The sequence below is a fragment of the Anolis carolinensis genome, chromosome 2, assembly GCF_035594765.1.
Source record: "Anolis carolinensis isolate JA03-04 chromosome 2, rAnoCar3.1.pri, whole genome shotgun sequence".
NCBI classification, from domain to species: domain Eukaryota; kingdom Metazoa; phylum Chordata; class Lepidosauria; order Squamata; family Dactyloidae; genus Anolis; species Anolis carolinensis.
The window spans coordinates 231063968-231080465 of NC_085842.1; the positions used below are offsets into that span (position 1 = coordinate 231063968).

Here is a 16498-nt window from a genome sequence, read left to right on the forward strand (position 1 = left end):
CCAATTTATTATGATTATTAACATTGAGGCTGGGTGGCCATCTGTCAGGGGAACTTTTCTTGTGCTTTTGGTGCACAAAGGCAGAAGGCAGTTGGACCAAATGGCCCAAGGGGTCTCTTCCAACCCTCATTATATTATTATTATTATTATTATTATTATTATTATTATTATTATTATTATTATTATTATTATTATTATTGCTCAGTGGTCAATTATAGTCCGGCCCTCCAAAGGTCTGAGGGACAGTGAAATGGCCCCCTGTTTAAAAAGTTTGGGGACCCCTGCTCTTGATTATCCTATCCATTTATCTAACTCCTATGTATACATATCTATACATGTGTGGGGTTCTTTTACAGAAAACCTGAGTCCATGCAGCACAGTTGTTAAGTAAGGGGTCCCACAGGCATAAACCCTCTACAAATACATATACGACCCCTTTCTCCTGCTGGCTGCCCCCCTCCTTTGCCCCAAACAGAGCTCTGGCCCCTGTTAGCACTCGCACTCAGAGTTCTCTCCCACTGGCCCAGCCAAAGAGAGTTGAGACCACCCATAAAGCTTGGTTGCTTTAACGTTTATGGTGCATTAAATTTTATTTTTTCCTTTGCATTAGTCATTAGTCAAGAGCAGATTAAGATAAAAAAATGGGAGTAACATCATCACTGGACACATGGGGAAAAGAGGATGATCACAATGTCTTTTCATCTTTGAGCATTCACTTTCCCGTTTCCTCCCCATATGGAGTTTGGAAGCAACACAAAGTAACACAATGACTGAGCTGTCTTCTTTTTTAAAATATAGGTGCCAATTTTGTCAATTCATAGCGTCACAACAGCAACAGTATTATGCTTTGAAATATTAGTTGTTACTTTAACATGTTGTCTTGTGGAAGATATTTTATAAGTATTTTTTCATTTTTATATTTTATAGGGAGGCATTTAATTTAAAAGTGATGTGCGACTAACAAAAACTGTAACCATGTTGCTTTTAAAATGCCTTCTAAGGAAAAAAGAAAGAAAGAAATTACTTTTACTCTGTGCTAAGCCTAACACAGTAACTTAAAAAGTAGTGCTTCAGAGTTCTGCTTGAGTTCCCTTTGAAGGGGTTTCCAGAGAAAGAGCTTTTTGCAGTCTTGGGGAAGGCAATTGATCAACCAGAGAGCTTGTGCTTACTTCTCAGTCAGCACCATTTTGACACATTAATTTTCTGCTGTGATCTTACCTGCCTCCTGTTGCCTATATAGGCGGTGTTTACCTTTAGAATAAACAAATTGCACAGATGAAATTTAAAAACTATGCTTTGCCTTGAGAGATTAGGTTAACATATGCTTAAAGGTGACATTTAACAGTATGCAAACGTCTATTTTCTGTTTAAATCAATGTATTTGACTCATCATAGTTGACATTCTGAATGATGTCCTTGTTTTTTTAGTTGTCAAAGGCTGGTATTTTCTTAATTCCCAAATCTGTGAGATATTGGCATGGATGTGTGTGTTCTATGCATATTGTTAAAGGTAACCTCTCAGAGCACATGTACTCATTTATGTTTATTGTTTGCCATATATATGCATGTATAAGTCAAGGGCATATTTTAGAGTATAGATCTGGAAATAGATTGTGTAACAATGCAATTACAAAATACAAAACATTTAATTAGCAGAAAATTATTTATGGATTTTGATACGACCCACAGATAAGTTGAGGAACATTTGGTGGCAAGAGGAAAAAGGGTCATCTTTTTCCTCGCCGGCCTCTGTTACCACCATTTCGCCAACAAGGTTTTGGCATTTTATAAAGGTTCTTCTGGGACACACTAAACTCTTGCCTTTCACAAGAGCTTAGAGAAAGGAATGATTCCATTTTTATTAGAGTTAAGGTATAGCCCATGTGAACTGTGTATGAATAAATAAAGTCGACCCATGTTTTTAAAATTGATTTTTGAGTGAAATTTCTAGATTTATACATGAGTATATAGGGTACTGTGACAGAGCTCAAAAATGGCAAATAATAAATTGATATCACAAATAATAAAAATAGAATTGTTTCTGAATGGGGAAATATTAATTTAAAGAAGCAAACGTGAGTAAATGCTGATTTGTAATTTTTCCATGAAGTGTGAAAATAGAGAAATATACTAAAACGTTCAATTTGGTTTGGTCAATTTAGATAAAGTTCTATAGTATTTGTTATCGTCAGTAGATGCTTACCATCAATTTACTGAGTGACTTAACAAAATGTGAATTTTCTTCCCTTGAATCAGTGACTAATCTTTGAAAATATCAATTTATTGCATTACTTGCAATACATATTTTTAATTGAAGTGAATACCTTCTTATTAAACTGTAACAAAAAAGGCATTTGAAGAATAAGCTGTGTACATGTTGGTGAAAGTGAAAAGAAAAGAGATGCAGGTGATTGACATATGTAATTGAAAAGGTTGTAAGATGAGATTCTATGCTTTGGGACAACATGGGAGTTTGAAGACATGTTTAAATTTAGCCATTCTCAAGCAACAGTCATAGTATGGATTTTGTTGCCCATTTGGAAAGAAATACGCAGGTTGAAGAAGAGCAACTTTTCAAAAAGAAGCTATGAATCAAAAAGATGTGCTTCCTCCTAAATTCTACATTTCCAACATCCATAACATTGTTTATACTGGCCTGGCACAGTATTATAGATCAGTGAATTAATTAACTATAATTCAAATGCTTAAATTACAAATATTGGTATTTAAGACAGTTAACTAATTTTCCAATCTAGTATTTAACACTAAAAATGAATTTCAATCTTAATGTTCTAAGGTCTGTTTCAACCCTGAAAAGTGTAGGTTGATTCTGTAGTGGGTATTTGCTTTATACAAGCAGGGTGGCTTGAGGGGCCTCAAGATGCCATGCACATCTTGAACATGTCATCTTGAGGTACATTTGAATATGGAAGCCGTACAACAATTCTTTTCCTACATGTAGGAAAGGCTTTAATGTTTCTTGCTAGATTGTACCAGGCTTTAATATGGAGAGAAATACAGAAGGATCTTTTGTTAGTGGTCATAGAGTCATAGAATAATAGAGTTGGAAGAGGGCCATCTAGTCCAACCCCCTGACGTAGGCTATCGAGTCCAACCCCCTGCCATGCAGGAAAAGCACAATTAAAGTACCCCTGACAGATGGCCATCCAGCCTCTTTTTAAAAGCTTCCACCACACTCCGAGGCAGAGAGTTCCACTGCTGAAAAGCTCTTACAGTCAGGAATTTCTTCCTAATGTTCAGGTAGAATCTCCTTTCATGTAATTGAACCCATTGCTCTGAGTCCTAGTTTCCAGAGCAGCAGAAAACAAGCCTGCTCCCTCTTCCTTATGGCATCCTTTCACATATTTATATACATGGTCATCATGTTTCCTCAAACTTCTCTTCTGCAGACTAAACATGGCCACCTCTTTAAGAACTCTTTAAGATACTCCTCATAGGGCATGGTCTCCAGACCTTTGATCATTTTAGTTTCCCTCCTCTGGATACCTTCCAGCTTATCAAGATCTCTTTTGATCTGTGGTGCCCAGAGTTGGACACAGTATTCTAGGTGAGGTCTAACTAAAGCAGAATCGAGAGGTACCATTACTTCTTTGTATCTAGACACAATACTCCTTTTGATGCAGCCCAAAATCCCATTGGCTGATTTAGCTGCTGCATCACACTATTGGCTCATGTTTAACTTCTTGTCCAGGAAGATTCCAAGATCTTTTTCACATGGACTGTTGTCGAGCCAGGCATCACCCATTTTGTATCTTTGCATTTCCTTTTTTCTACCCAAGTGTAGTATTTTACATTTGTCTTTGTTGACATTCACTTTGTTAGTTTTGACTACCTCCTTAATAACCTGCTTCAGAATCTTTCGTTGTATTGATGTCAGGCTGACAGTACCGTAATGGTTTGAGTTCTTTTTTCCCCTTCTTGAATATAGGGACAACATTTCCCCTCCTCCAATTTGCTGGAACTATTTCTGTTCTCCAATAATTCTCAAAAATTACTGATAGTGATTCTGAAATGACTTCTGCTAGTTCCTTCAGTACTCTTGGATGTAGTTCATCTGGCCCCTGAGACTTGAATTCATTTAGAGAAGTCAGTATTCCTGGACTACTTCTTTACCTTCTTTACTGCATTTTTCCCTATTACCTCTTTGGCTTCATTCTGTTCAGGTTGAACACCAATCTCCATTTGGGAGAAGACTGAGTCAGAGTCTCTGCTTTTTGCTTATCCGCTCTTAGGATTTCACTACCTTCTGAACACAGAGGCCCTACTGTTTCCTTTCCCCCCTTTTTCTACTGATATAACCAAATAACTCCTTTTAATTGTTTTTAATCTCTCTAGCACCTCGATAAAATTGTGAAGAGTAGAGACATTACACTGGCAATGAAGGTCCGCATAATGAAAGCAATGGTATTCCCAATAGTAACCTATGGATGTGAGAGCTGGACCATAAGGAAGGCTGCGCGAAGAAAGATAGATACTTTTGAACTGTGGTGTTAGAGGAAAATTCTGAGAGTGCCTTGGACCGCAAGAAGATCCAGCCAGTCCATACTCCAGGAAATAATGCCTGGCTGCTTACTGGAGGGAAGGATATTAGAGGCAAAGATAAAGTACTTTGGCCACATAATGAGAAGACAGGAAAGCTTAGAGAAGAGATTTATGCTGGGGAAAATGGAAGGAAAAAGGAAGAGTGGCTGGCCAAGGGCATGATGGATGGATGGTATCCTTGAAGTGACTGGCTTGACCTTGAAGGAACTGGGGGTGGTGACCACTGACAGGAAGCTCTGGCGTGGGCTGGTCCATGAGGTCACGAAGAGTTGGAAGCGACTGAACGAATAAATAACAGCAATCTCTCTGGCAAGCCTGAGCTCATTTTGTGCCTTCACCTTATGAATCTTTTCCCTGCATGGGTTGCTTATTTGTTTGAACTCCTCTTTAGTGATTTCCCCCTCTTCCATTTCTTGTGCATGTCTTTTTAAATTCTAAACTCAGTTAAATGTTCTTTGGACACCCATTCTGGATGTTTTACACTTCTCTTATTTTTTCTCCTTGCTGGCACTGTTTGCAATTGTGCAATTGTGTTTTAAGAAACACCAATCCATCATTATCTCCCTTCTCTTTTAGTACTCCTGTCCATGGAATAACACTCAGTATTTCTTTTAATTTCCCGAAGTCATCTCCTAAAATTTAGAATGCATGTTTGCCTTCTCTTTGTCTGACCCTTCCTTTCTATCACAAATTCCAAGAGCATATGGTCACTCCCACCTAAGGATCCCACCATTTCCACTACATTGACCAGATCCTCACTCTTGCATAGGATAGGATCAGATCCAGAACAGCTGATCCCCCTTGTTGCTTTTTCTAGCTTCTGGACAATAAAATTGTCTGCAAGGCAAGTGAGGAATTTATTGGACCTTGTACTCTTGGCAAAGTTCCAACAAATATCGGAGTAGTTGAAATCCCCCATTATTACTATATCTCTTCTTTCTGCATGTTTGGTCAAGGAAGACTTCATCCAGTTCTTCTGTCTGGCTTGGAGGTCTTTAGTAAACCCCCACAATTACATCTTTTACAGTCCTTGTTCCCTTAATTCTTATCCAGAAGTTTTGCATCTCTTCACATGTGTAAATATTTTTGGCATGTAATGCTACTCCACTCCTTCTCCTGATTGGTCTATTTCTCTGAAATAGGTTATACCCCTCAATTGCTACATTTCAATCATAGGATTCTGTCCACCTGGATCCAGTTATGCCTATTACAGTGTAACTGTTTTGTTGTACTAAGCGTACCAGCTCATCTTGTTTATTTCCCATGCTTTGGACATTAGTGTAAAGACATCTTAGCCTTTAGGACATTCACCTTAGCTATTTGTTTGAGATTATTGTCCCCCCACTGCTTGGTACTTGTTGTGTTTGTCCAACCCTCTTATTAGCCTTTTCTTCATTCACTCTGGGCCTTGATAAACTACTGTTCCCAAGGATGATGTCACCCTCCCCCATACAACCTAATTTAAAGCCCATCTGATCAGGATTTTCAGTTTCTGAGCAAAAACATTCCTTCCTACTTCTGTGAGATGCAACCCCCACCCCGTGGCAATAGGCCATCTTCTTGGAAAAGCAGACCATGGTCCAGGAAGCCAAATTGTTCTTCCTGACACCATCTATAGAGCCAGTTATTCATCACTACTATTTATCTTACTCTTCCTGGCCCCCATTGTACAATGGGGAGGAGAGAGGAAAAGACCACCTGTGCATTAAGATCTTTTAGCTTTCTTCCAAGAGTTTGAAAATTCTTTCTGATCTTTTGAAGGCTATGTCTTGCATTATTGTTGGTTCCCACATGAACCAACATGAAAGGGAGAAGGGTCAATGGGCTTGATGAGTCTTGTTAGCTGCTGAATTATGTGGTGGATTTTTGCCCCAGGGAGGCAATATATTTTTCTAGGCATCCTATCAGGTTTACAAATCACCACTTCTGTTCCTTTCAGGAGGGGGTTGCCTATGACCAACACCCATCTCCTTTGAGGACTGACCCTTCCCTCTAGGGCAGCGGTTCTCAACCTGGGACCCCCAGATGTTTTTGGTCTTCAACTCCCAAAAATTGTAACAGCTGGTAAACATCTGGGGACTACTGGTTGAGAACCACTGCTCTAGGGTGTTCTGTAGATCTCCTGAAAACTGACCGTGATCTTGAACTGGATTGTGTAGCTGTAAACTGGCCTCCTCAGAGACACCCCCTTCCTGCATTCTCAAAAGACAATCCAGTCAGATATGTCCAAAAGTCACTCATTCTGCCTAATGTGTTCTTCCTCTGCCTCATCTATGATTGGGAAAAGAGCCTCTGCTTCATTGTGTGACTGCAAATTCCATGTTTGTGAATTGTCCTTCTCCCCAAAGACATCCCCCATGCATTTATCAAGGACAGTCCACTCAGTTGTATCTAAGACCCTCTTATATTTCCCAAGGTGTTGTATTTCCTCACCATCTGTTACCGATGAGAGAACTTGAAATCGATTGTGTAACTCCAGATTAATAGAAGAATTCACAGAATGATGCCTGGTTCTCTTCCTCTTTCTAAATGTTACATTTTTCCAAGCATCAGGGTTCTCCTCATTTGAAGTGACTACATGGAACACCGTTATCTTCCTGCCGGAGTGGTACCTATTGATCTACTCACATTTGCATGTTTTCGAACTACGAGGTTGGTAGAAGCTGGGGCTAAAAATGGGAACTCGCCCCGCTCCCCGGATTCAAACCGCCACCTTTTGGTCAGCAAGTTTAGAAGCTCAGTAGTTTAATCTGTTGCACCACCAGGAGCTCCTTCAATTGGTTACTGGAGGTGAAATTAAGTGCCATCTTAAGATCCAAACAAGTCTCTTACCATAATTTCTCCTACCAAAAATATTTGGCGATGCATAGTTTGAAAAAAGGTTAGAGTATCTGATTAGACAGACTAGGCTTTATCTCAATAGTTGTGAAATGTAGAATTGAATTTGTGATCTAAGGAATAAATTTTATTGCATGTTGTTAGGATGTTTAAAAAAAACATATTAGGGATACTAAAGTTATTCTGTAATATATTCTATTTTTAAACCATGTAACCATTTCTGAAAAGAGGATATCTTTATTATGATTTGTGTGAATGAAAGTGAGGGTAAAATTGGCTGACAAGACATGATTTATGTAGAAAAGAGTAGGCAGCAACAGATTAACACTTCTTTGCCAAGTAATATTTTCTTTGTCTTTTATTCAGTTCTGGAAATACCCTTGCAGACTACTTTGTGTTAAATTTTGAAATTGAGAATCCAATATTAGAAAATGTTTCTTGATCTACACTAGATTTCTAATATGCATGAGTCCTGAGGATATTTTTCATATTTAAAGGCAGTAACCAGAGAAACATGTAGATAAGATACCTTGACACAGTGCACTTCTAAAATATTAAATGCTATTGCAGTGTTTTTACTTGGAAGGAAAGGGTTGTGGACTTCATATCCTCTTGAAGTTGGAGTCCCAGATCTTTTGGAAATAACTGCACCCACTCTTTGGGCACATAACCTTTTGGGGGGAAAATGGCAATCATAACCTTATTGGAAATGAAAAATATGATGTCATATCCATTTGGCAAATGTGAATCTCTATGAACATGTGGAGACTACTGGATTTGGTCCACAGGACCTTGCGTTTGACTTGTGCCTTATAGGACTCTGGGAGTGTTTGGTGGAGGTAGGTTTGCATGGTGTCGGGGGCAGGTGCCTTTAAACAGACCCCTTGTTGGCAGGGGAAGCTATCGCAGGGGGGCTTAGGTCTACATGGTTTTTTTCCTGTCATCCTAGAGGTTTCAGCAGTGGGCTGCGATATCGGGTTCATCAGTCAACAGCCTGGTTGGTCAGTGCATGGTTCCAGGACTCATGTCATTGCGTTAACCCTATTTACAGCTGTAACAAATGAAGTAGTGGTCTCCCCACTTTTTATGTTGTGTATGTTGAATTCTTAGTATTGTGAAGGGGAATTTGCCCTGAACACACAACACAGAATGCAGACCTTGATTGGCTGAAATAAGAAATTCTTTTAGATGAAATCTATGTAGAAAATGTAAACCACAGCTCAGAAGATGTTGACTGCTTGTGGCTATGCCTGTTCTCTAGTGCTTTGTGTAGTGGGAGAAAAAGAACGTTGAAAACTTTGAAATAGTGGTTAATCAAAACAATAAATTAGGTTGCACTCCTTTTCATTTTGAAGTCACTTATGGTTTGGGGCTGGGTTATTTGAAAGATAATCTTTTTGTATAGGAGTCTGCTCACACATTGAAATTACTGCCTGAGGCTCTTCTCTTCATTTGCCATCATCCACAAGCTTGGCTGGGAGCACAAAGTAACATCTTTGTAGTAGTGACACCAAGATTATGGCCAAATCCTGCTCAGTTGACTTGCTCCTCTTTGTCCTTCTTAGCCTTTTGAAAAATATTCAGTACATTTTTATTTTGTTAGGCATTTGTGTATGAGTTTAATGTTGCTCTTTGTCTTGTGTGTTATTGGTAAAGGTTTTCCTCTGACATTAAGTCTAGTCATGTCCAACTCTCGGGGCTGGTGCTCATCTCCATTTCTAAGCCAAAGAGCTGGCGTTGTCCGTAGACATCTCCAAGGTCATGTGGCCAGCATGATTACATGGAGCACCATTACCTTCCCACCAGAGCGGTACCTATTGATCTATTCACATTTTCATGTTTTCGAACGGCTAGGTTGGCAGAAGCTGGGGGTAACAGCGGGAGCTCACCCTGCTCCCCGAATTCAAACAGCCAACCTTTTGGTCAGCAAGTTCTGTACGTCAGTGATTTAACCCACTGTGCCACCGGGGGCTCCTGTGTCTTATTACTGATGCATTATTATACTTGTTCTATTTGTAAGGCTTTTTCATCCTTGTGTTTTATACATGTATTTTCTAAACTTAGGATTGTTTTCCAGGCTGTATGGCTATGTTCCAGAAGCATTCTCTCCTGACGTTTCGCCCACATCTGTGGCAGGCATCCTCAGAGGTTGTGAGGTATATTGGAAAAACTAAGCAAGGTTTATTTATCTGTGGAAGGTCCAGGATGGGAGAAAGAATTTTTGTCTGGTGGAGGGCAGTGTTGAATGTTGTAATTATTCACCTTGATTAACATTAATAGCCTTGCCAGCTTCATATCATGGCTTCTTCTTGCCTGGGGGAATTCTTTGTTCGGAGGTGTTAGCTGCCCCAGATTGATTCATGTCTGGAATTCCTTTGTTTTCAGAGTGCTGTTCCTTATTTACTGTTCTGATTCTAGAGTTTTTTTTATTACTGGTAGCCAGATTTTGTTCATTTTCATGGTTTCCACCTTTCTGTTGAAATAGTCCACATGCTTGTGGATTTCAATGGCTTCTCTGTGTAGTCTTACATGATAGTGGTTATAGTGGTCCAACATTTCTGTGTTCTCAAATAATATACTGTGTCCAGGTTGCTTCTTCAAATGCTCTGCTATGGCTGACTTCTCTGGTTGAGTTAGTCTGCAGTTCCTTTCATGTTTCTTGATTCGTGTCGGGCAATGCTGTGTTTGGTGGTCCTTGTCCACAGCTACATGGTATATGGTAGACTCCTGGAGAGGTGAGAGGATCCCTCTTGTCCTTTGCTGAAGGTAGGATTTGTTGGATTTTCTTAGTGAGTCTGTAGATAGTTTGTAGGTTGTGTTTCTTCATAAGCTTGCCTATGCAGTCAGTGGTTCCCTTGATGTATGGTAAAAATACTTTTCCTCTGGGTGGTTCTTTGTCTTTAGTTTCATGGCTTGTTCTTGGCCTTACAGCTTTTCTGATGTCTGTGATGGAGTGGTTCAGTTCACCTTAGAGGAGGTGGGGTTCGCAGATTCTTTGTGTACGGTTTGTCAGGGCTTTGTGTTTCTTTTTTGACTTGGGTAATGGATGGAGTTCTTATGGAGGTATCTATCTGTGTGTGTAGGTTTTCTGTAAACTGTGTGGCCCAATTGTTGATTGGGTTTGCGGATGACTAGAACATCTAGAAATGGCAGTTTTCCTTCGTTTTCTTTTTCCATGGTGAATTGGATGTTTGGGTGGATGCTTTTGAAGTGGTCCAGGAACTTGTTGAGTTTTTCTTCTCCATGGCTCCAAACGGTAAAGGTGTCATCCACATATCTGAACCATATAGTGGGCTTTTTTGGTGCTGTTTCTAGGGCTTGTTTTGACTGGGCTGAGAGGTCTCCCCATGGCTACTCCATCTTTCTGTTCATAGAATTCATTGTCCCAGTGAAAGTAGCTTGTGGTGAGGCAATGGTGAAACTGGGCTGTGATGTTTTCTGGGAAATTCTGTTTGATTAGTGAGATGGTGTTTGTTACCGGGACCTTAGTAAATAAGGACACCACATCGAAGCTGATCAGTATGTTATTGGTTCTGAGCTTGAGGTTGCTGATTGTTTCTATGAAGTGGAATGAGTCCTTGATGTAGTGTGTGGTGAGCCAAATATGGGTTTGTAGCTGTGCAGCCAGAAATTTTGCCAGGTCGTGTGTGGGGGATACAATGGCACTCACAATGGGTCTGAGCGGGGTGGAGTCCTTATGGATTTTTGTGAGTCCATAAAGCCTAGGTGGGAGGGCTTCCGATTTTCTAATCTTGTTTCTGCTAAAGGGCAACACCTCTTCTTTTTTTTCATTTTTTGAACAGAGGAAATTAGAAAGTGTTGACACTTGTGTAGTGTTTGTGTTGGGTAAGAAGCCTTCCATCATGGAGCAAAATACTATGTATGTATAAGATTATTCTATCAAAATTGAAAGTTAATTTGAACTCAGCATTTTAAAAAGTTGATGAGAAACCTGCCAATGGTTGCTTGCCTTGGTTACTTCTGTATATAAACTAAGTTCAATAACATGCTAAACAAATGTTCCAGTTTTACATATGCGCCAATTTACCTTTACAGTATCTCTACCATCTGCTTCTTCCATGGGTGGAGTTATGTGAGTAATGGGCTCAATATTGGTTTTTAGAAAAATCCTTTCAGTGTTTCTAATGTCATTTGTTGCCCATGGGTGCAAAGCAGAGCATTTGTCGTTTTAATTAAGCTCCTTGAATATACAATAATGCCTTGCCTCAAGCTGCATTGTCCTCTGAATGCTGCAAGTAGTCTTCCCCTGTCAGTAGACAATTTCACTTACAATAGCAGATATTTTCACTGGCATTATGTCTCTGACTTTTCCCTTACGGCTGAGCAAATGCTGGTTTTGTATTTTTATCGAACAATAATTCTTGCTTCAGTTTTCTTTTCTCTTTTTCTTATAATTACTCTAATTTTTATATGGTACACAATTCTCCCCTTTTGTTTATGTTCCTAATATTTTAATTCTATGACATCTTCTCTAGTTTGTCTCTTCTGTTAGTATCTTATTACCCTAACTTCCAGAGCAGTATCCATATTAGCTTGTTGCAGCAAATGTGGCAGAAATTCTTATGTCATTTTAAAGACCTAAAGGCAATATAAAGGTTCATTATTGCTTTAGCTTTTATATGAGCTGCCAATCATTTCATCAGATGCATGAAATACTGAACTCAGTTCATGTGTGTGACCGAAATGGTCATAAAATTCTCTGACATTCTGACTAAAGCTTAAATATATAAAAAGTAACAATTTTGGTCATTCCCAAAAACAATAAGTGATACAGCTGTATGTGATGAAAATAGTTTTTTTCCTAAAAATAATAGAATCACACTTGCTGGTGGCTTCCAATTTCCAGTCCTTCTTTTGAACAACAGCAAACATAGATGTGGTAGTCTAAGAGTCGGAAAATCAATATTCATAATTAGATAATGCTTCTTTTAAATATGGAATACCAATACAGTAGAGTCTCGCTTATCCAACATTCGCTTATCCAACATTCTGTATTATCCAACGCAGTTTACCTTTTAGTAGTCAGTGTTTTTGCAGTCAATTTTTCAATACATTGTGAAGTTTTGGTGCTAAATTCGTAAATACAGTAATTATATATATAGTAATTACTGTGTATTGAACTGCTTTTTCTGTCAATTTGTTGTAAAACCCAATGTTTTGGTGCTTAATTTGTAAAATCATAATGTAATTTGATGTTTAATAGGCTTTTCCTTAATCTCTCCTTATTATCCAACATTTTTGCTTATCCAACGTTCTGTCGGCCTGTTTATGTTGGATAAGTGAGACTCTACTGTATGTCGGAAAAGTGTGTAAAATTTAAAATTGGCCAGAAATTAATCATGGTATGAGCTATAAAAACCAGGACATGTTTGAACGGTCCAAAAATTAGTAATATGCTGCCACATGGTCTTTATTTTAAATCCATTATCAATTGGGGATAGCGGACTGGATGAAATTGTCAGAGATAGTAATTTAATGTTTGGATTATGTCTAGGATTTTGAGAAAAAGAAACAATGGTTTCTGAAAACATAAATCTGGCTGTAATTGTCCAGGCATCAAAATACTATCCTATTGATTTCTACATACAGTAGAGTTTCATATATCCAACATAAATGGGCCAACAGAACGTTGGATAATCGAAAATGTTGGATAATAAGGATAGATTAAGGAAAAGCATAAACGCCGAATTACGCTATGATTTTAAAAATTAAGCACCAAAACATGTTTTACAACATATCAACAGAAAAGGCAGTTCAATACATGGTATCGTTATGTAGTACAGTAGAGTCTCACTTATCCAAGCTAAAAGGGCCGGCAGAAGCTTGGGATAAGCGACTATCTTGGATATTAAAGAGGGATTAAAGAAAAGCCTATTAAACATCAAATTAGGATATGATTTTACAAATTAAGCACCAAAACATGTTATTCAACAAATTTGACAGAAAAAGTAGTTCAATACGCAGTTATGTTGTAATTACTATATTTACGAATTTAGCACCAAAATATCATGATATATTGAAAACACTGACTACAAAAATGGCTTGGATAATCCAGAAGCTTGGATAAGCGAGGCTTGGATAAGTGAGATTCCACTGTAATTACTGTATTTACAAATTTAGCACCAAAACATCGCAATGTATTGAAAACATTGACTACAAAAACATTGGCTGCTTACAAATTGACTACAAATAAAGATAGAAGTGCATAAAATGAGCTTACAGTAACAAATAAAAAGTAAAAAAGTTCACTCCATGGTGCCCAGAGACACAGCTGTGGATCCAGGTGGGAGGCAGACTTAGTTGGGTAATCCAGAATGTTGGATAAGTGAATGTTGGATAATTGAGACTCTACTATACTATATCAAACATCTCATTCTGTCCATATAGTCCTCTGTAGAATGTATTGTGTCTACTTCAAAAAGCGGCAAAAATAGGAGAATACATAAAAAAGTATAGCCTTACTACAAAAGACACAAAACTTCAATTCCTGAGTATACTAAAGCTGTCAAATATTAGAAGAATTAGGGAAGGCAAACTCTTGCAGTACAGGATTTATGGGCATTTTCTTTCCACATATTGCTTGCCTCTTTCTTCGTATTCTTGTTCCATGTTCAATAAACTCATGTGCATGACATGTCTGCTGTACTCTTGCCATTACTTCCAAATTTTCATTGTTCTCCGCAAGTGCCACCTGACTCCATTTCAGGTTTTTATAATGGACTTCGAAGGGGATCAGTAAGCACAATTTTAATACAAGTGAGGTAGATCATCCTAATTTAAGGCAATCAGAGAATAGCAGTTTAATTTATCTTAGATTGCACTTTCCTTGAATACCAAGCTCATAGCTTGAGTATACTTTGGAATTAAAAGCTGTACTCAGAAGATTGATTTTGGCAGTACTAAGGGTGGTAACACTAGCACGCTCATATATTGCCTTTGGAAATGTTGAACATGATAATCTTGATTTACACATTAATTACGTTTTGTCTAAGCAGCTGTAATATACTCTGTGTGAGAGAGTATATGATACAGAATGCTTCAGTCAGATCTTGGGGACAGATTATATGAAAAACTCAGTTATCTCAGCCCCAAGCAAGTCTAAGTGGATTTTAAGAGAGGTCCTTTCTGTGCACTAACTTGTGAAGTAACTTGTGAAGCTAAATGATTTTGTGGGGGAGTGTCTTAGAAACTGTTACTGCATTCCCTGCCAAGAGAGAATATCTCTGTTTCTCATGACCTTCTGTTGACAAGCAAAGTCATTTTGTTTTGACTGGCTTCTGGTTCCCTAAGATGGTAAATCTTAGGTAATTTATTTTACTTGGTTGTTTTTCTATTTATTAATATTTACCTGCTATTTTTATTTGGTTTTTATTTTAGTGTATCTGATTACATTTTACTATATTTTTATAATTACAACAAGATGTAATTTCTTAGAAAATACAATTTATTGCAAATTTAAATAAAACCTAGTTAAGATTTATGGCAAGCAAATTTATTCTAGGTATATTTCAAAATGATGTACACTTTCCGGTTGCACTGCTGTGTCTATTCTTCTGAGATTCCTTGTAAAAATGCCAGTGCATTTGGGTTTTGATCTCCACACTAATACAGGTTGCTGGCTTGATTTGCGGCGTGCAGCCAAGAAGGAGAAAGTCGTATGATTTGAGAGCTGAATATGAAGGAAGAAAGGAGAACTGCTTGGAGCCATCCTTGGATGAATTCGCTCTAGGAATACTCTAGCTAGTAAAAGCAAAAGATCAAGAAGTTTGCAAAAGATCAACTACTTTTGAGACTTTGCTTTACACTATCCTTATTCATTCTTATCTGTGATTCCTTGAAAAAGGATTGATTCTACAGTAGGATTAAAGACTCTAAATTCAGACTTCACATGGCAATGATTAAATTTAATCAAAATCCTCTCAATGGTTAAAATCCTTTAATCGTATAAGGGAAGATTACCTGACTGCTTCATTCTTGTTCTCTTTGAAGAAGCTTTTAACTTGCTTTAGATTTCAAACTTTGTCTACTCGAATTTTCAAAAGTCATTTTTCTTGTCCCAGACCTTGTCTTTGTGGGCTTGTGTAATGAGTGCAGTTGAGCGTCATTCCAGGGACTTTGCTTTAGCCACTATGTACAGCCATTTCGCAAGATTAGAAGTATTTCAGCTTTTTCAGAAGAGAGGGTGGGAATAATAATCGTGGCAGCAAGCAGGAATGAAAATGCTTTACATCTCATCTTGAACGCTATGATATTACATTGATGCTTTTTCATGAGGAGTATGAGTGGAATGTAGTGTCAATCCACCTGTTCCATTTTTACCTCCTTGCACTACTAGAACTTGCTTACTGTTTTGGTTACCTCAGCAGATGTTAGAACAAACTATACAAAATATAATGACACTATTGCTAACCATACAGTACAACCCTAGCATTTGTAGTAGATATGTTCCTGAACTTACTATCACGAAACCAGATGACAGTCAACCTTGTAGAAATAATGACTTCCACTGGAAGTTACCAAACAGTTGTGCTGGAGGACCTGGAAAATTCCTAGAGAGTCTATGAATTTGCTAGCATAATTTTGCGGTACCTTTTGGTGGATGCATATCATAGAAAAAATTCCCAAAGAGGACATACTTTGTGGGTAGGTGAACTGTGGTATTGGTTTTGTGGGATGGGAGTCTACAGGACTTTTATCTCTGTATTCATCACATTGAAAATGCTTTATTTTTACATAAATTATTTTATATATCCAACTTTCATAATACTGTACTACTAAATTTGATGTTACGTTCTTGTCCTTTCACATGCATCGTGATTTGCAAATGTATATCTTCTGTTCATGGAAGTGACTTGTAATCCAACAGAGGATAAAGGGGGGCACATTCCTCTCTTTAAATCCCCTGTACTATTCAGAAGAGCCCCCCTTGATGTTTTGGAGCAGATTGTTCAGGGGAAAATGATAATAGATGTAAATTATCTATCTGCTTTGTTTAATCTGGAGGAAGTTAGTATCCAAATTCTTATGAAGTTGGCAAGAGCAGCTGCATCTGAGGAGTAACTTTAAAACAGCATAT

General features: G+C 38.1%; 1 protein-coding gene across 14 annotated transcripts in view; it reads left to right on the top strand.

The window, feature by feature from the left end:
• elavl2 (ELAV like RNA binding protein 2) overlaps positions 1–16498 on the top strand; it is a 212990-nt gene that overhangs the window by 159373 nt on the left and 37119 nt on the right. The gene's annotated exons all lie outside the window — the stretch shown is intronic.